Here is a 15,879-nt window from a genome sequence, read left to right as displayed (position 1 = left end):
ATAACTATGTAACTGAAATGCATCCAGTGGAAACTGACCGCCATTTGGCTTTTGAGCCTCAGATATCATTACTGACAGAGACAGTTGGGAATTTGCTTTCATTACTCTTTGAGCCTGCCCGTGACATTAATTAAAATAGTTTCACTAGGAACACTCTACTGCCTTTTTCCACAACTGCTACTATCTCAGTTAAGATGCACTTTCCATAAAAAAACTGGTCACTATTTGGACCATCTGCCTTCTGAACTGTATCTCAAACACTCCTCAGTGCTGTAACTTCTGTGCTTTTACTGCCCTCTACTGCTGGTTTTATAACCACTTATTTATCCTCAAAATATACTAGATTTCTAAAAAGGGGTTGCCATGAAGAAGTCCATAATGTAAATAGCTGTGGCTAAAGAAATATATACAGATGATAAAGGACTTTGAATAAACATTCAGATGTTTATCATCTCTTACTTAATATGTTATAGTAACACTTCAGGAGTCAAAGTGGGTTCTCCAGATCAGAGACATGCAACTTCTCCTCAAGCACTTTGAAGAGTTTACATGCAAAGTACGAAAGAGGAATTATTCTTTCATCATTTAGGCTGAAGGCTCATTTTCCTCCCCCAAACCCGTTTCATGTAGAAACACAAGTGTGACAAAAAAAACTCCCAAACCATAGCTGACACCATACGATGTAAAGCCAGTACTTTTAAAAGTACTGTATGAAATTATGAAAGCATATTTAAGGACAAGTAAGAGCCTTTAAAAAACAAAGAAACTGTTGTGAGTTTCCTCTGAAACTGAAATTGGCCTAGCTGGAATGGGACTTAAAGGATTTTGCCTTGTTTCATATTAATGGTGATTACACCCACCCACTTTCTTGTAGTATCCCTGAGTTCCAAGTGATTTGGTGCATTTGAAGTCAGGAATGTTAGCGTGGTTGATGATTCCAGCTGCACAAATAAAAGGTGGGGGACACCTAGCTTGCCAATGGTACAAGCTGAACATGAGTCAACAGTGTGATACAGAAGCAAAAAAACAACAATACTTATGCAATTCTTGGCTTTAACAAATGTCTAGTGTCCTGATCAAGTTCCGAGCACCACAATTTAAGAAGGATGTTGACAAGCTCAAATGTGTGCAGAGGAGGGCGAGCAAGATGATCAAGGGTGTGTAAACTAAGCCTTATGAGGAATTGTTGAAGGAGCTGGTATGTTTAGCCTGGAAAAGAGGAGACTGAGAGGAGATATGATAGCCATCTTCAAATATCTAAAGGGCTACCACACTGAAGATAGAGTAAGCTTGTTTTCTCCCACTTTAAAGGGTAGGATCCAAGTTACATAAAGGAGATTCCAACTAAACATCAGGAAGAACTTTCTGGCTAAGAGCTGTTTGACAGTGGAACAGGAGGTTGTGGACTCCTTGGATGTTTTTAAGCAGAGACTGGATGGCCATCTGTCATGGATGATCTAGTTGAGATTTCTGCATTGCAGAGATTTGAACTAGATGACCCCTGGGGTATCTTCCACCTCTACAATTTTATTATTCCTTCTCCTATGACTACTGTCATGGTGCATCTTTCTTACAAGGAGTATTTTCCAAAGTAATGTCATTTATTAGGAATTATTTTAGTATTTTTTCAGTTGTTTATCCAAAAACTTTTTCTAATATGAGCTATAAACCAACATTATGATTTAAAGACTAATTAAGCAAAATAAAATTACTAAACGTATTATCAGAATTTTTATGTAACAAAATAGCAACATGTTTTTAAATTCAGCAATATTAGAGCTCTCTACTTTTGCGAGCCAGAAACTGTGGTTGAATAAACAATGTTATTTAGTGATTGTAGTAGTATTTGCTGCTCCAACAGCTTAATGAATAACTTTAATTCGTCTAGGAGTTCATGCATGTAGGTGAGTTTTTCATCTTTTGACATGTTATTGGATGGGTCTGACAGACGGTCTACCATGTTAGATAATTTCTCTTGAGATTTTAAGGTTTTCAGTTTAAGACTTACATTTCTGACCGACTGTGTTTCTCTGGCTTCTCTTTTCTTTGGAACTGCTCCCATTTCTCCCTCTCTTATTTTCTGTTCCTTTGTGTTGATCAAAAATGTATCCTCAAAACTACCTTCTTTTTTATAAAAACTGGAAACGTTTCTCTTCATTCTTCTTGATAATGTACTCTGGGAGCTATCTGGGGTAAAATAAGAAGACAAACTGTAGGAAGAACTATAGCTATCAAAGGGTTTTGAAGAAACCAAGTGGGGCTTCACTGGGTATGTTGATCTTCTTCTTCTTGTTCTTCTTCCGTTTAGTCCTAAGAGTTGTCCTTCCTTGACATTATAAGTGATGACTTCATTGGCTTTTCTTCTTTTACGTTCATTGGAATGTGTGGAAGTTGCCTGTGATTTAGATTCCTTCTCACCAACATAGGTACTTCTTACACATCTAAGAATTTCTTTCTGGTCTATGGCTTTCTGAATTTTGTCTTCGCTATTCTGTATGTTTCTGATCCTACATTCTTGCCTTTTGAACCTTCTGGGAATCCAGTCCTGTCTGTCTGCAAACCTTGGTTTTGTACTTCTTTCCAAATGCTTTCTAAATCTTCCCCTTCTTTTACTGGAAGGTTTTTCCCCCCTTTTGTTATGTGTCCAACGCTTCTTCCTCTGCAAAATGCCAACCATGACTTGAGTAAAACATCCATAAATGCTTAAGTTTGAAAGATTGTATAAGAATAGCTCAGACACATACTCTGCACCTCCTAGGCCACTATGCTTGTTAGATCACTGGAAAGATAGAAACTGAGACCCCCGTCTCCTATTTCTCCCTGTGGGAAAATATGGAACAAAGCCGCAGTCAGGCTCTAGGGTCTCTAGTACTCCTTCTCACATAGGGGCAGAGCTTGAAGCTCAACAGGGGAAATGGCATATAAAAGAGCCCAATCAATCCCAGTTCTGTATGTGATCATTTCTCCTCATTTTGGCCTGCCCACATGTGATTTTATTTAGTTGTCAATCCCTGTATTTTATTAGACTGGAGTAGTTCATACCAGCAGGCCTCCCTTTTGTGTTTCTCCTTGCCTTCTAATTGGTCGATTCTCTTATGCCAATTAACTACTAACAGGACATGTTCACAGATGGTGGCATACAACTTAAAAATAAAATTCCCCACCCAGTAAGTGTGCAAAAGCAGTTAGGCAATGGTAAATTCCCAATGCACATTTCTGCAGGTTTTTTTTGTTTTGTTCAAATCTGAGGGAGCCAAAGAAGTGTGTGTGTGTGTGTGTGTGTTGCAAGGCCATGCTTCTCTATCCAGAAGCACACCACAAATAGTGACGAGCATGGCCAAAAAAGAAACAAAAGAACCGAGGAAGTCACAGGTGTTGAAACGGGTGTGGCAGAAAGTGACTGACCCACTCACCCACCAAAACTGTCTGCCGCCCCTAGTGGAGTAGTTTGAAGCCCAATTTCCTGAAGCTTATTGTATTATCCCTGAATTGGATAAACTCGAATTTACAGGAGACAGCGATGAGACTGGTGTTTGAGGGTAACATCATGTGTACTACACAAATTAAATGAGAACACAAAACAGCTATAAACACTTAGTAAGCTCCAATGTGAACAAGCTCTTTATATCATGATTTACCTGCCACATTAACTGCTTCCAAAGCACTGGTTTGCTGGGCTGCAAATCGCTAAGAATTTTTGACACCACTTCATTTGATTCTTGAACAGCCTGGGGGGTATATGATCCAAATGGTGCCTCTACTGAAAGAAATTAATGTGAACAAAAGCCTGTTTCTAAGGACATATTACTCTGAATCCTACTTTAAAAGCAACTGAATGAAAGCAGCAATGGCTTAAAGCAGTGGTTCCTGAACTCTTTTCTCCACGGACTACCTGAAAATTGCTGAGGGTCCTGGTGGACCACTTAATGATTTTTCTGCCTGTTGTAGGAAATGTAATGTGTTTTGCTCAGTGCTATATGATTTTTAATTGTATTTTTATTGCTTTGTAATACAAGAAACAAAATATACAATAAATATACAATTAAAAATCAGTATTAATATTCATTATACAAGCAGAAGACTACCTGAATGAAGCTCACAGACCCGTTTTGGAACCCCTGGCTTAAAAGTGTAATGGAACATTTTGGTAAAAGCAAACTTCTCCCATGATAACAAGATGTTTATCATGCACCTTTTAATATAATAGAAGTCCAACAAAGTTCAATGGGGTTACTTACTCTTTTGTAACCTTGTAACCTTTATATTATTTGTGTGGACGCTGCATGCCAATGAATGTTCTAGCCTGGAGTACCATAATCCCTCTTGGAACACAGCTCTTCCTCCGAAACCTTCATTCTCTGTTCCTGCTACCCACATATGCCCAGTTTCTTGCCAAACAAGTCATTTAAGGTACCCCTCTCCTGATATTCCTCCTCTGGTGGTGTTGTACCAGCTTCTTCTAATCTACCTCATCACTATCACCTGCTCCAGAAACACTACATTTCATGTGGACTAGGGACAGTGGAGATTCTCTTCACTTGCAACTTCGTTATCACACAAAAAGGTTTTCTGTCTCTGCAGGAATACAACTGCAATACTAAAGCTATACTCAAGAAATATAATCTCTTAGATATCCCTGCAGTCAATACATTCGGGAAGTATTAGTGAAGACACTGGTTCAGCAATGTTAGGTTCAGCAATGTCTCAATTACCATAGGGACTAGCAAGTTCCTTAAAAAAATTCCCAAGGCTTCTAACAAATACCTTGTTCACGTGTGTTATGTTTTCAGCCAGATCCAACATAAATACCGTATTTTTCGCTCTATAACACGCACCCGACCATAACACGCACATAGTTTTTAGAGGAGGAAAACAAGAAAAAAAATATTCTAAACAAAACAGCGGATGTATGATTTTTGTGGTTCATGCTGTGGCCACAGACATGTGATCTGACGGTGAGTTTGGGGTAGCCCAATGCAAAAATCCTGAGGATCCATGTGGATCCATGCTTTGTAACCACGTTTTTGCACCACTGCGGCCCCAGGCAACAGTGGGTGCGTGATTTTTTTGGTGCAAGCCGTAGCCATGGACATGCTATGTGATCTGATGGTGAATTTGGGGTGACCCAGTGCAAAAATCCTGAGGATCCATGTGGACCTGTGCTTTGTAACCATGTTTTAAGTGGGGAGGGAAGGAAAAGCACTCAAGGGACAAGGAACACGCGTGGGGTGGGTGGAAAAGGATGCTGTTAATAATGCAGAAGAGGGGTATAAGAGGAGAAGGCTCCTCTCCTCTCCCGCTTTGCTCCTTTAAAGCAAGCAGGCTCTCTGTCCCTCTCTCCTCCCCACTCAGCGGCTCTTCTCCCGCTTTGCTGTTTCAAAGCAAGCCACGGAGGAGGGAAGGAAGGGGAACCATCGATCCTCTGCTAACGACTGTAGCAGATCCCCCCGCCATCTGTAGGCATTCCCTCCATAACACGCACAGACATTTCCCCTTACTTTCTAGGAGGAAAAAAGTGAGTGTTATGGTGCAAAAAATACGGTATATAGCTGGAAGTCTACATACATATATTCAGCATATTACTGTTATTTGGGAAATGCTGACCAATAATTTATAAGCACATCTGTGGTGGTGATAATACCTGATTCCTTTTGGATGATGATAATATCAGGTTGAGCTTCTTGTGCCTTCATGGATTCGCTGGTAAACTTATCCATTTGTTTAACTCTAGCCTTAAACAAGCAAACAAAACACCACAATAAAAGGGACTTGTAAAATACTGTGTTTACATTGCTAAAAACTTTTGACAGTATATGTTTGCTGGCTCATAAATGCTAAATGCTTTCTTAAATTCAGAGATCTGTGTACATTACTGACCAAGGCTGATACAAAATAAAATTCACAACTTTATCATAAGCAACTTCATAATTACTTAAAACATCAGGTCACCATGATGTCTTGGCAAATTTCAACATGGACATATTTACTTACAGTCCTGTTGTAAGGTTGGTGGGGTGATAACATGTACAGTGGTGCCTCGCAAGACGAAATTAATTCGTTCCACAAGTTTTTTCTTCTTGCGAGTTTTTCGTCTTGCGAAGCACGGTTTCCCATAGGAATGCAATGAAAATCAATCAATGCGTTCCTATGGAGACTGTCCGGGGACAGAGGGGAAGCGCCGTGCACCTTCCCCTCTGTCCCCGGACCTGTTTTAAAGCAAGGGAAGGGGCAGCGGGGAGAATTGCTTCTCCCCGTTGCCGCCCCTTGGGCTTCCCCGCTATCCCTGGAGCTTGCGGGGCAAGCTTTGTTTTGCGAAGCAAGCCCATAGGGAAATGCGTCTTGTGAAGCGGCTAAGAAAACGAAAAACTCCTTCGTCTAGCGAGTTTTTCGTCTTCCGAGGCGTTCGTCTTGCGGGGTACCACTGTAGGACAGAATGAAAAAAACAGGTACACCAATGCAAGGTCATAATACTTGTTGCTAGGCCAGTATCTCGTAAAAGATGTGATCTCAGGCATCAGAGGCACTGCTCCAAACAATTGGAATAGGAGTGTTACAACCTCTTGTAGCTGTTTAATTTGCTGAAAATGATTTTCACAGAGGTATCCTCCGCTTTCCTAACAGTTCAAAGCAGCTGATAACCATAGAGAAATGCCATCCATAAAGCCAATTAACAAAAAAAGAAATAAAGACATTATAAGGAGGGTGTTGCCTATTATCTTAACTTTAGTTGATAACCAAAGTGTCAAGATCTTCTCATACAGCTGGCAGAGGTGCGCTAGATAATCCTTGATCTTCTGAGGGAGCAGCAATAAATAATAATAATAATAATAACAACAACAACAACAACAGCAGCAACAACAACAACAACATTCCCTGCACATCTGGGTGGGTTTCCCCAACCACTCTGGGCGGCTCCCAACATTATATTAAAAAAAGATAAACCATCAAACATTAATTTATTATTTATACCCCGCCCATCTAGCTGGGCTTTCCCAGTCACTCTGGGCGGCTCCCAGCACATATAAAATAATAATAAAAAGTCAAGCATTAAAAACTTCCATGTCTTCTAAAACTCAGATAGTTGTTTATCCCCTTGACATCTGATGGGAGGGCATTCCACAGGGCGGGCGCCACCACTGAGAAGGCCCTCTGCCTTGTTCCCTGCAACCTCACTTCTTGCAGTGAGGGACCCGCCAGAAGGCCCTCGGAGCTGAACGATGGGGGTGGAGACGCTCCTTCAGGTATACTGGGCTGAGGCTCTTTAGGGCTTTCAAGGTCTGCACCAACACTCTGAACTGTGCTCAGAAACGTACTGGGAGCCAATGTAGGTCTTTCAGGACTGATGTTATATGGCAGTGGTGTCCAAACTTTTTTCAAAGAGGGCCAGATTTGATGAAGTGAAGGGCCATGGGGCCAACCGAAGGGTCAACCAAAGTTGCTGACCTGGATTGAAGTTCTTGAGCTTTTTAATAATAATAATAATAATAATAATAATAATAATATTTATTTATATCCCACACTCCCCAGCCGAAGCCGGGCTCAGAGCAGCTAACAACAGTAAAATAATACATACATTTATGATTCTACCCCAAAGTTCTTGAGCTTTTTTTTTAGGATTGAAGTTATAGATCTTCTTTTAGGGTTGGAGTTGCGGAGCTTCTTTTAGGATTGAAGTTGTTGAAGGTTTTTTTAGGATTTTACCCCAGGAAATAAACTGCCACAGGGGCCAGGTTAAACCGACCGGCGGGCTGGATTAGGCCCCCGAAACGGACTTTGGACATGCCTGCTATATGGTCTTGGTGGCCACTCCCAAACGACTCATCTTGAACACCCAGAAGGATAGTAACTGAAATGGCCTCAAACAAGAGGATGAACAAAGCCAGCCCACCTGGCTTCCCGTCTTCTCGCCTTGGGTGGCAAAATGGCACATGATGCCATCCCTGAGGATGAGGGAAGTTCAGCAAGCCAGGTAGCGGGTCCAGGATGCCAAGATGAACCAGGGAGAAGAGTTGGTGAAAGAAGACTGGAAGAAATTTAAAGACTATTTACAGAAATATTGTAAAATTAATGAATGTTAGAAGGATGTTGGATAGAAACTAAGGGGTTTCCAGCTGTAATGCTTTAGGAGATACAGGGAAAAAAAAGGTTTATAAATGGGTAAAAGCTTAATGGTAAGGATTTGCTGAACTAACAAATCGAACTGGAATACAAAGAAGGGAGGTATGAGGAGGTCCGAGGAAATAAGTGTATGGAAGTTATGTTATTGAAAATTAATGTGTGTTTTTAACTGTTTTTTTATTTTGCATGTTTATTTTTCCTTTTTTTTTGTTATATCTTAAAAACTTTCAGTAAATATTTTTTTTTAAAAAAAACAGGATGCCAAGATGAATTTGGGCCCCAACCAGCAGCCCTGAAAATAACGCATCATGGAGGCCCAAGAGCCTTTCAGATTTCTAATGCCAGGCTTGTTGGACAACCTAGCTTTTGGGGGTGGATTTGTCTCCAAAAGATCTGAAGTTAACTCCTGCAAATTACATCTTGCCTAGCTTGGCTCCTCTGGCATTCTGGATCCCTCCCACGTTGAATATGGAGCGCTCCTAATTTTTATTTCTCCAATCTCACCCCCCTCTCACATACAAAATAAACAACTCCTTTAACTTGTTGCTTTCTAGGAACAGGAAAGAAGTTTTTACCTGATATCTTACCGAGTTACCTAAGGAAAGGAAAAACGGGGAGAATTGCACAATTTAACAAGGCAATGGCAAGAAAGATGACTTTACACACTTCTTCATACAGAATCGATTAAAGAATCAAAGCAGAATCATCCTCCTTTTAAGAAGGGTTGACATGAAATAGCTGAAAGTTGAACAGTTGACATTTTGATTTTATTACAGGTATGCCAACTTTAAACAGTTGCTCTGAGAATGTACCATTTAGTCTTCAAATCTTTTAATATCTCTTGCTATTTTCATTCTGCGCTCTCACAGATTATTATTTTTTTGCAAATTAGGGGCATGATCCAAAGTTAAGCAGAAATTGCCAATTTGATGTATGTAACTCAGAATGTCAATGGAACTTAACTCAGTCACAAACATGTTTAGGGTTCCAAGCTTAATTTAAATATATTGAGAATGCGGGTTTTTTGAAATAATGGTGTTTGGGCTGGTTAGTCGACACATAATTTTCACTTTCACGGTGAGAAACAGCGATTTATTCACAGCTGGGTGACTCATGACTAAATTGCAACACTTGTGGTTAGATACTTTTCAGGTTATTTATTCCCCTTAATGAACCATTTCTACCTCTAAAGATACTTGCCTGCACAAAACCTTACCTGAAATGGGGTAAAAAGGAGAAATTAACATAAAAAAGACAAAGACAAACGTCTCCCTAGTGGCCATAATCCTCAAAACAGCAGGTGAGAAGAACGAGAGAGGAATAGTAGGAACCTTTAAAAGGCACAGGTAAAAAATGAAAGGTTAACATTTTAATGAGGGATCCAAATTCCTTAGAAATGTGTATTTCCTTGTATTGATCTATTTTTTTAAAAAAAGCAAAAATTGAAACGTGTGTAAGGATTAGTTTTAAGCCCCAATCAAAAAGGGAGTTATTTTCAGTCAGGATGGAAGGATCGCCTTTTCAGCGCTTTGGGCTAAAAGCTCATTTTTATGTAGCAGTACTTAGGGGGGGGGGGAAACACGCAGTAGTAATAAATAGGCGGTGCTTTGCTTGTTTAAAGAAGTGTCTAACGCCCCTTCTGCCATCCGTTAACCGCAATTGCTTCAAGAGTCTGGCAGGCAAGGGGACAATTCTGAGGTAAAAATAACACAAAACCCGAGCGCACCTGAGGTAACGACGGTTGGAAATGCGCGGGAAAAGCTAGCTCTCCCTCGCGCGCCACTTCAAAGCTTCCAACGCCTCTTTCCTCCCCCGCCAACAGCCAGCTGCGCCGCTCGAGGCTCGGATTGGACAGGGGGCGGGAGGGAAAGGGAGACTGCGACAAGCGCCAGCCAATCCCCGGCGACGCACGACCCCTGCGGTCGCTCCGAGGGAAACCCCGAGCGAGAAGCGGCGTTTGTTTGTGTTCGCCGCTGTCTTCTTCCCGCCTTCTCTGAGGGAGTCTTGGCCGCGGAGCTTCCGGTTTCCCTCTGCCATTTTGAAATGCCCCATTCCCAGGGCGGAAGTGGAGGCTGCCCGTAGAAATGAGTGGGGGAAATGAAACTCTGCTCGGGTTTTGTATGCAATTCTCTTTGCATTGCGAGTTTTTTCAATGCAGTATTACAAAAATAGACTGCAATCCATTATCTTTCCGTTCCAGGTTGGTTGTGCTGGGATGGCAGGCAACTTTGCAGTTGTTGTTGTTGTTGTTTAGTCTTTTAGTCATGTGCGCCTCTTGGTGACCCCCTGGACCAGAGCACGCCAGGCACTCCCGTCTTCCTCTGCCTCCCGCAGTTTGATCAAACTCATGCTGGTAGCTTCGAGAACACTGTCCCACCATCTCGTCCTCTGTCGTCCCCTTCTCCTTGTGCCCTCCATCTTTCCCAGCATCAGGGTCTTTTCCAGGGAGTCTTCTCTTCTCATGAGGTGGCCAAAGTCTTGGAGCCTCAGCTTCACGATCTGTCCTTCCAGTGAGCACTCAGGGCTGATTTCCTTCAGAATGGAGAGGTTGGATCTCCTTGCAGTCCATGGGACTCTCAAGAGTCTCCTCCAGCACCAGAATTCAAAAGCATCCATTCTTCGGCGATCAGCCTTCTTTATGGTCCAGCTCTCACTTAAAGAAGGCTGATCGCCAAAGAATTGATGCTTTTGAATTCTGGTGCTGGAGGAGACTCTTGAGAGTCCCATGGACTGCAAGAAGATCAGACCTCTCCATTCTGAAGGAAATCAGCCCTGAGTGCTCACTGGAAGGACAGATCCTGAAGCTGAGGCTCCAAGACTTTGGCCACCTCATGAGAAGACTCCCTGGGAAAGACCCTGATGTTGGGAAAGATGGAGGGCACAAGGAGAAGGGGACGACAGAGAATGAGATGGTTGGATGGTGTTCTTGAAGCTACTAACTTTGCAGTGTAGTTCACTAAATCTGAGAGTGGTTTCGACAGCCCTGCAATGACATTTAATGACCCCAAATATTTCCTCTGCAGAAGAAAATATCTTGGGGGAAATCTCTCCCAGTAGTTCTTTTCACTCCAGTCAAAATAAACACATGCTGTGTAGGATGAGGGGAACTGACAATGATTCCAGAAACTAGGGTATTTGCCATTGCAAAATAATGACCTGCACTGGCCAAGGTGATCTGCAAACCTTTTTAGATATCTTGACAGGAGGCAAGCCACATGGTCAATTTTTTTCTTGTAGACTGCCTTTTTCTGTGATCCTTGCATGTGGTCTTTTCTATAGTCTTCTCAGTACATCACCACACCCTTTATATTTCTTTATTTCCCAGTGGCCATTTCTGAGGAGGTATATAGACAAATTAGGGCTACTGGTTCAGGGGTTTGGAAAGCCAGCCCTGTGAGGAAAAGTTGAAGGAACTGGGCTATGTATTAGACCATGGGTAGGTAAACTATAGCCTGGGGGCCGGATCCGGCCCAAACGCCTTCTAAATCCGGCCCGTGAACGGTCCAGGAATCAGCGGGTTTTTACACAAGTAGAATGTGTACTTTTATTTAAAATGCACCTCTGGGTTATTTGTGGGGCCTGCCTGGTGTTTTTACATGAGTAGAATGTGTGCTTTTATTTAAAATGCATCTCTGGGTTATTTGTAGGGCATAGGAATTCACCCCCCACAAGGTCTGAGGGACAGTGGACCGGCCCCCTGCTGGAAAAGTTTGCTGACTCCTGTATTAGACTGAAGGTAAGTAGGATTGGGCTCTTCAAAGACCGGAACAGTGCTCACCACATTCAGAAGAGGGCAAAATCAAGTAGGTTTAGTATATGCAAAGGTTGATTTGGGCTAAATATAAGGAATCTTAAAAAAAAATTCCTTCCTGTAGCACCTTAAAGACCAACTAAGTTAGTTCTTGGTATAAGCTTTCGTGTGCATGCACACTTCTTCAGATATATAAGGAATCTTGACTACTACAATACAGGTTGGCAATAGGGCAAACTAGTCAAAGCAGTGGTGGGATCTCTTGCACTCCAGCTCTCCAAATTTATAGGAAGCTGCCTTGCACTGAGTCCATCTAGTATTGCCTGCACTAACTGGCAGCATATTCCATGTTCTCGGATAACCAATCTTTTCCCCAGCCCTACCTTCACGGCCTAGGACCCTCGTACCTACGGGACCGCCTCTCCCGGTATGCTCCATGGAGAGCCTCAAGGTCCATAAACAGCAACACCCTAGTGGTTCCGGGCCCTAAGGAAGTTGGATTGCCTTCAACCAGAGCCAGGGCCTTCTCAACACTGGCTCCGGCCTGGTGGAACGCTCTGTCTCATGAGACCAGGGCCCTGCAGGATCTGATTTCTTTCCACCTGGCCTTTGGCTTGGAGCCAATTTGATCCTGGGGAAACTCAGCCAGATGGGTGGGGTATAAATAATAAATTATTATTATTATTATCATCATTATTATCCTTCCTGCAATGAGGCTACATTTTAATATTTCAATATTTTAATGTTGTATTTTAATTTTGTTTTTAAGTTGTATTCATTCAGCTTGTTTTTATTATTGCTTGTTAGCCGCCCTGAGCCCGACCTTGGCTGGGGAGGGCGGGGTTTAAATAAAAATTATTATTATTAATTATTATTATTATTACCTGGAGATGCCAGGGATTGGACTAGAGCGCATCAGAATACTTTTATAGGGGTTTGCAGGCTAAGTAACTATGGTAAATGCCAACGGATCTGGGCCCTCTGGGGTGTATAGGAAACTTCTCAAATAAGGATTGATACACACCTCCCTTCAAAGTTTTCAAAACAGTAATTTTACTTCCAAGAAGTTCAGACTACCCCCCAATAACAAATCCCCACATTGTCAGATTGAAAATCTTTAATTTAAAATTTACATCACACGGGGGGGGGGGAGGGCAGGAGGAACACTCACATTCTGTTACAACTAAAATCCATCAGAAGTGTGCTGTAGGTATTCGTTTTATTTAACACTGTCATGGCTTTTTCTCCCCCCGTCCCAAAACACAGTTGCACAAAAACCAATTACCTCCAAGTTTGTGTCTTTTTTCTCTCTCTTTAGAATTTGAAAAGGAATCGAACACACTATATACATACTGCCATATAAAGAGCATCCAAATAGGACAAAATTGCTACAAAATATAAAACCCACCCTTACGTATTTTCATTAAAGAACCCACCAAGCAAAAAAAAAAAAAAGTTATCCAGAGGCTCTGTAATACTCACCCCCCACCCCTGTTTTAAAAATAATAAAAAGTTCTATTTTGCTCACACACTAAAGCTGACAACTCAAAACTGTGGCAATGTAGTTAGCTGGTTGTTACGTTTACTACATAAAAGATCCTTAGAGAAGATGTAAAACTATTGAAATACATACTATGTATAACCATGCTGGTGCGCTTGGTTTCATTTTACTCCTCTGTAAAAAAAATAACACACAAAACCACCTTTCAGCCTTTTAAATGGTCAAATACAGACTAGTAGTAGTCATTCATTGAAGGTAACTTGGGGGGGGGGGGAATCTTCTAAAAATCACTGATTCGGCCATTCATGTTTTTGAACCAGTGCAGGAGTTTGATGCACACTTGAGAGATCCCTCAACCACTAATTTTAAAATATGAACCTGGAGCAGAAGGCAGATTCCCCGCATAAGGAAATCTACTCCCATTGAGATGAATTGGGTTAAGATGGCTGCTCAGTAGTTCTGTGGTGTCAATCACAGCTCAGATAGTACCATAGCCAGGAAACCTTACATGTGCAATGAATTAGTACAAGCCAGACCCAACATTTAAATACTCTCTTTGTAATGGAAGGGTTTTATTATTTGCTGAGCCTAACTAAATTAAAAACAAAAGGGTATATGGAAAGGTGAGGGGGAATCTGAGTGAATACAAAGTAACTGCTTTTAAACACAGAACCAGCAGGACAACAGTATACGCTTTTTAAAGGTTTCTAAGATTCATTCATACACAAATGTAACAGGATTGGAATAAAGCTTTACCAAGTCCTTTCAGCTAAGTCATTTTTTTAAAAAATCCAAGTCTTCCTATTAAAATGCCTTTTTGCATTTCCTTCTGTTCAAATGCCTCTTTAGAGTTAGCTGTGAATATTTCTGGGGGCGGGGGAGAGAAATACTGTTTCGCAGAGCTTCTCAAATGCAGTGTCATCAAAACTTAAGAGTCCAATGTCACATACTAAACATGTCAGAACGTGTGTCTAATGTGTTATTTATATTCACAGGCAACTGTAGTAAGGGGAGGGGCAACTCCCATCCATCTATGTAAAAATACCCCCTTTTTATCTAAAACCACATTAGCGACAGCTTCTTCTAAGCAGGACAGATAATAAAAAAATAGTATCTCTGGAATACAGCTGTGTGTTACTATTTGGGTAAAATATTTAACAATCCAAGTTAGTCTATCATTTAAGTAAGAACTGCAGGAGTTCTCAAGAGCCCAGTATGCCGTTTGCTGTTTTTTGTTGTTAAAAAGCAATCTGCAAAGAAGATCCATAAAAACCAGTTTTGTCGCCAGCACGAGGCTCATTGTCTTTGCTTTGCTGACAGGGTACGGTGAACAAATTTCTGAAGGATTCTTGCCCAAATGTTTTCCCACAGCACGACCTGCACTTCTAAGGGAAGCAACTGCAGGCTCATCATGAGCGTAGGGTTAGCATGGAGACAACTGCAAGGTTGATCCACCACTCTCCATAGCCCTTTTCAGGACACCTTTTGACAACAGCCAACCTCACTGCTAGCTTCACCGAGGGCAGGGAAACAGCAAGGCATTCCAGTGACCCTTTCCCAGAAGTAAGCCGATTGCCCACCCTCCCCACCACAAATTTGGTGCTCTAGGCCTCGCCACGTGGCTTAGTCTATCTACCTGCCAACTGTTCCCTTGAAAGGTGACATATAAAGAAATGTGCCTCTCCTATATATATATATTATTGAAAGCCTGAAAAGCTTCAGGGTTTAAAAATAAAAACGAAGGGAGGGGGGAGGCGTCTAGAATTTGCATCAGAAATATGAATCCTGTTTCCATCTTATAATGATCAGAAAGATAATACAAAGGAAACAGCAAACTTGAAAGTAAGTAAGCATTTCCAGGTTACTGGTGTGGGTGTATATGAAATGTTGGTTTTGTTTTCTCTCTTAAGCGTTTTGGGTCTCGCCTTTTCCAAAGAGCTCTGCTCAATCGGGCCAAAGCCAAGTCCAGTTCAGTGCAGTGCCAAATGCCTACGGGAAACCCACAAGCAGAACAGCATTCTCCCCATTGGTGATTCCCAACAGCTGGCATACAGAGGCATTCTGTCTCCAACAGTGGAGGTAGGACAGAGCTTTATATCTTCTGTGACTTTGTCTAACCCTCTTTGAAAGCCATCCAGGTTGGTAGCTATCAGTGCCTCCTGTGGGAGTCTTTTCTCAACAGCGAGAACAGGATGGGCCTAGGGCCTGATTCTGTAGGTCTCTTCTAACATTCTTATGGAAAAAGAGTTACACTCAAGAGAGCTGATCCCATGCTTTCCATAGTTACACAGATTTTTTTTTTAATGGAAAGATATGTGTGTGTGTGTGTGTGTGTGTGTGTGTGTGTGTGTATAAAGTGTATGAGAAAGCAGAAGAGCAAAGACTTCACCTGTTTGTGCATTCTTCAGATGCCCTTTTAAAATAAGCCAATTGTTATTATCCAAATTCTTGACTTCATGCAGCCTTTGGTTCACCTCATATATAAGCCTCTCTAAGGAAAAGCTGGGTT

The 15,879-nt window shown here is 41.7% G+C and overlaps 2 long non-coding RNA genes across 2 annotated transcripts in view; both read right to left on the bottom strand.

Annotated features, from left to right (window-relative positions):
- Window positions 1–15,689, bottom strand: part of LOC309520792 — a 106,251-nt gene extending 90,562 nt beyond the window's left edge. The window contains exons 1-2 of the long non-coding RNA XR_014214425.1: window positions 12,754–15,689; window positions 12,083–12,252 (exon numbers count right to left, since the gene is read on the bottom strand). This is a non-coding gene — a long non-coding RNA (uncharacterized lncRNA). The remainder of the gene's footprint in view (window positions 1–12,082; window positions 12,253–12,753) is intronic.
- On the bottom strand, window positions 1,719–10,077 carry LOC309520695. Its single transcript, XR_014214300.1, has 6 exons — window positions 9,845–10,077; window positions 9,335–9,449; window positions 8,694–8,713; window positions 5,642–5,732; window positions 3,639–3,760; window positions 1,719–2,659 (listed from the first exon to the last, which is right to left on the bottom strand). It is a non-coding gene; the product is annotated as an uncharacterized lncRNA (long non-coding RNA).
- Window positions 15,690–15,879: the final 190 nt, after the last annotated feature.

Source organism: Podarcis vaucheri (assembly GCF_965113315.1).
Source record: "Podarcis vaucheri genome assembly, chromosome: 16".
Lineage (NCBI taxonomy): Eukaryota > Metazoa > Chordata > Lepidosauria > Squamata > Lacertidae > Podarcis > Podarcis vaucheri.
This window is presented reverse-complemented; position numbering and strand designations above follow the sequence as displayed.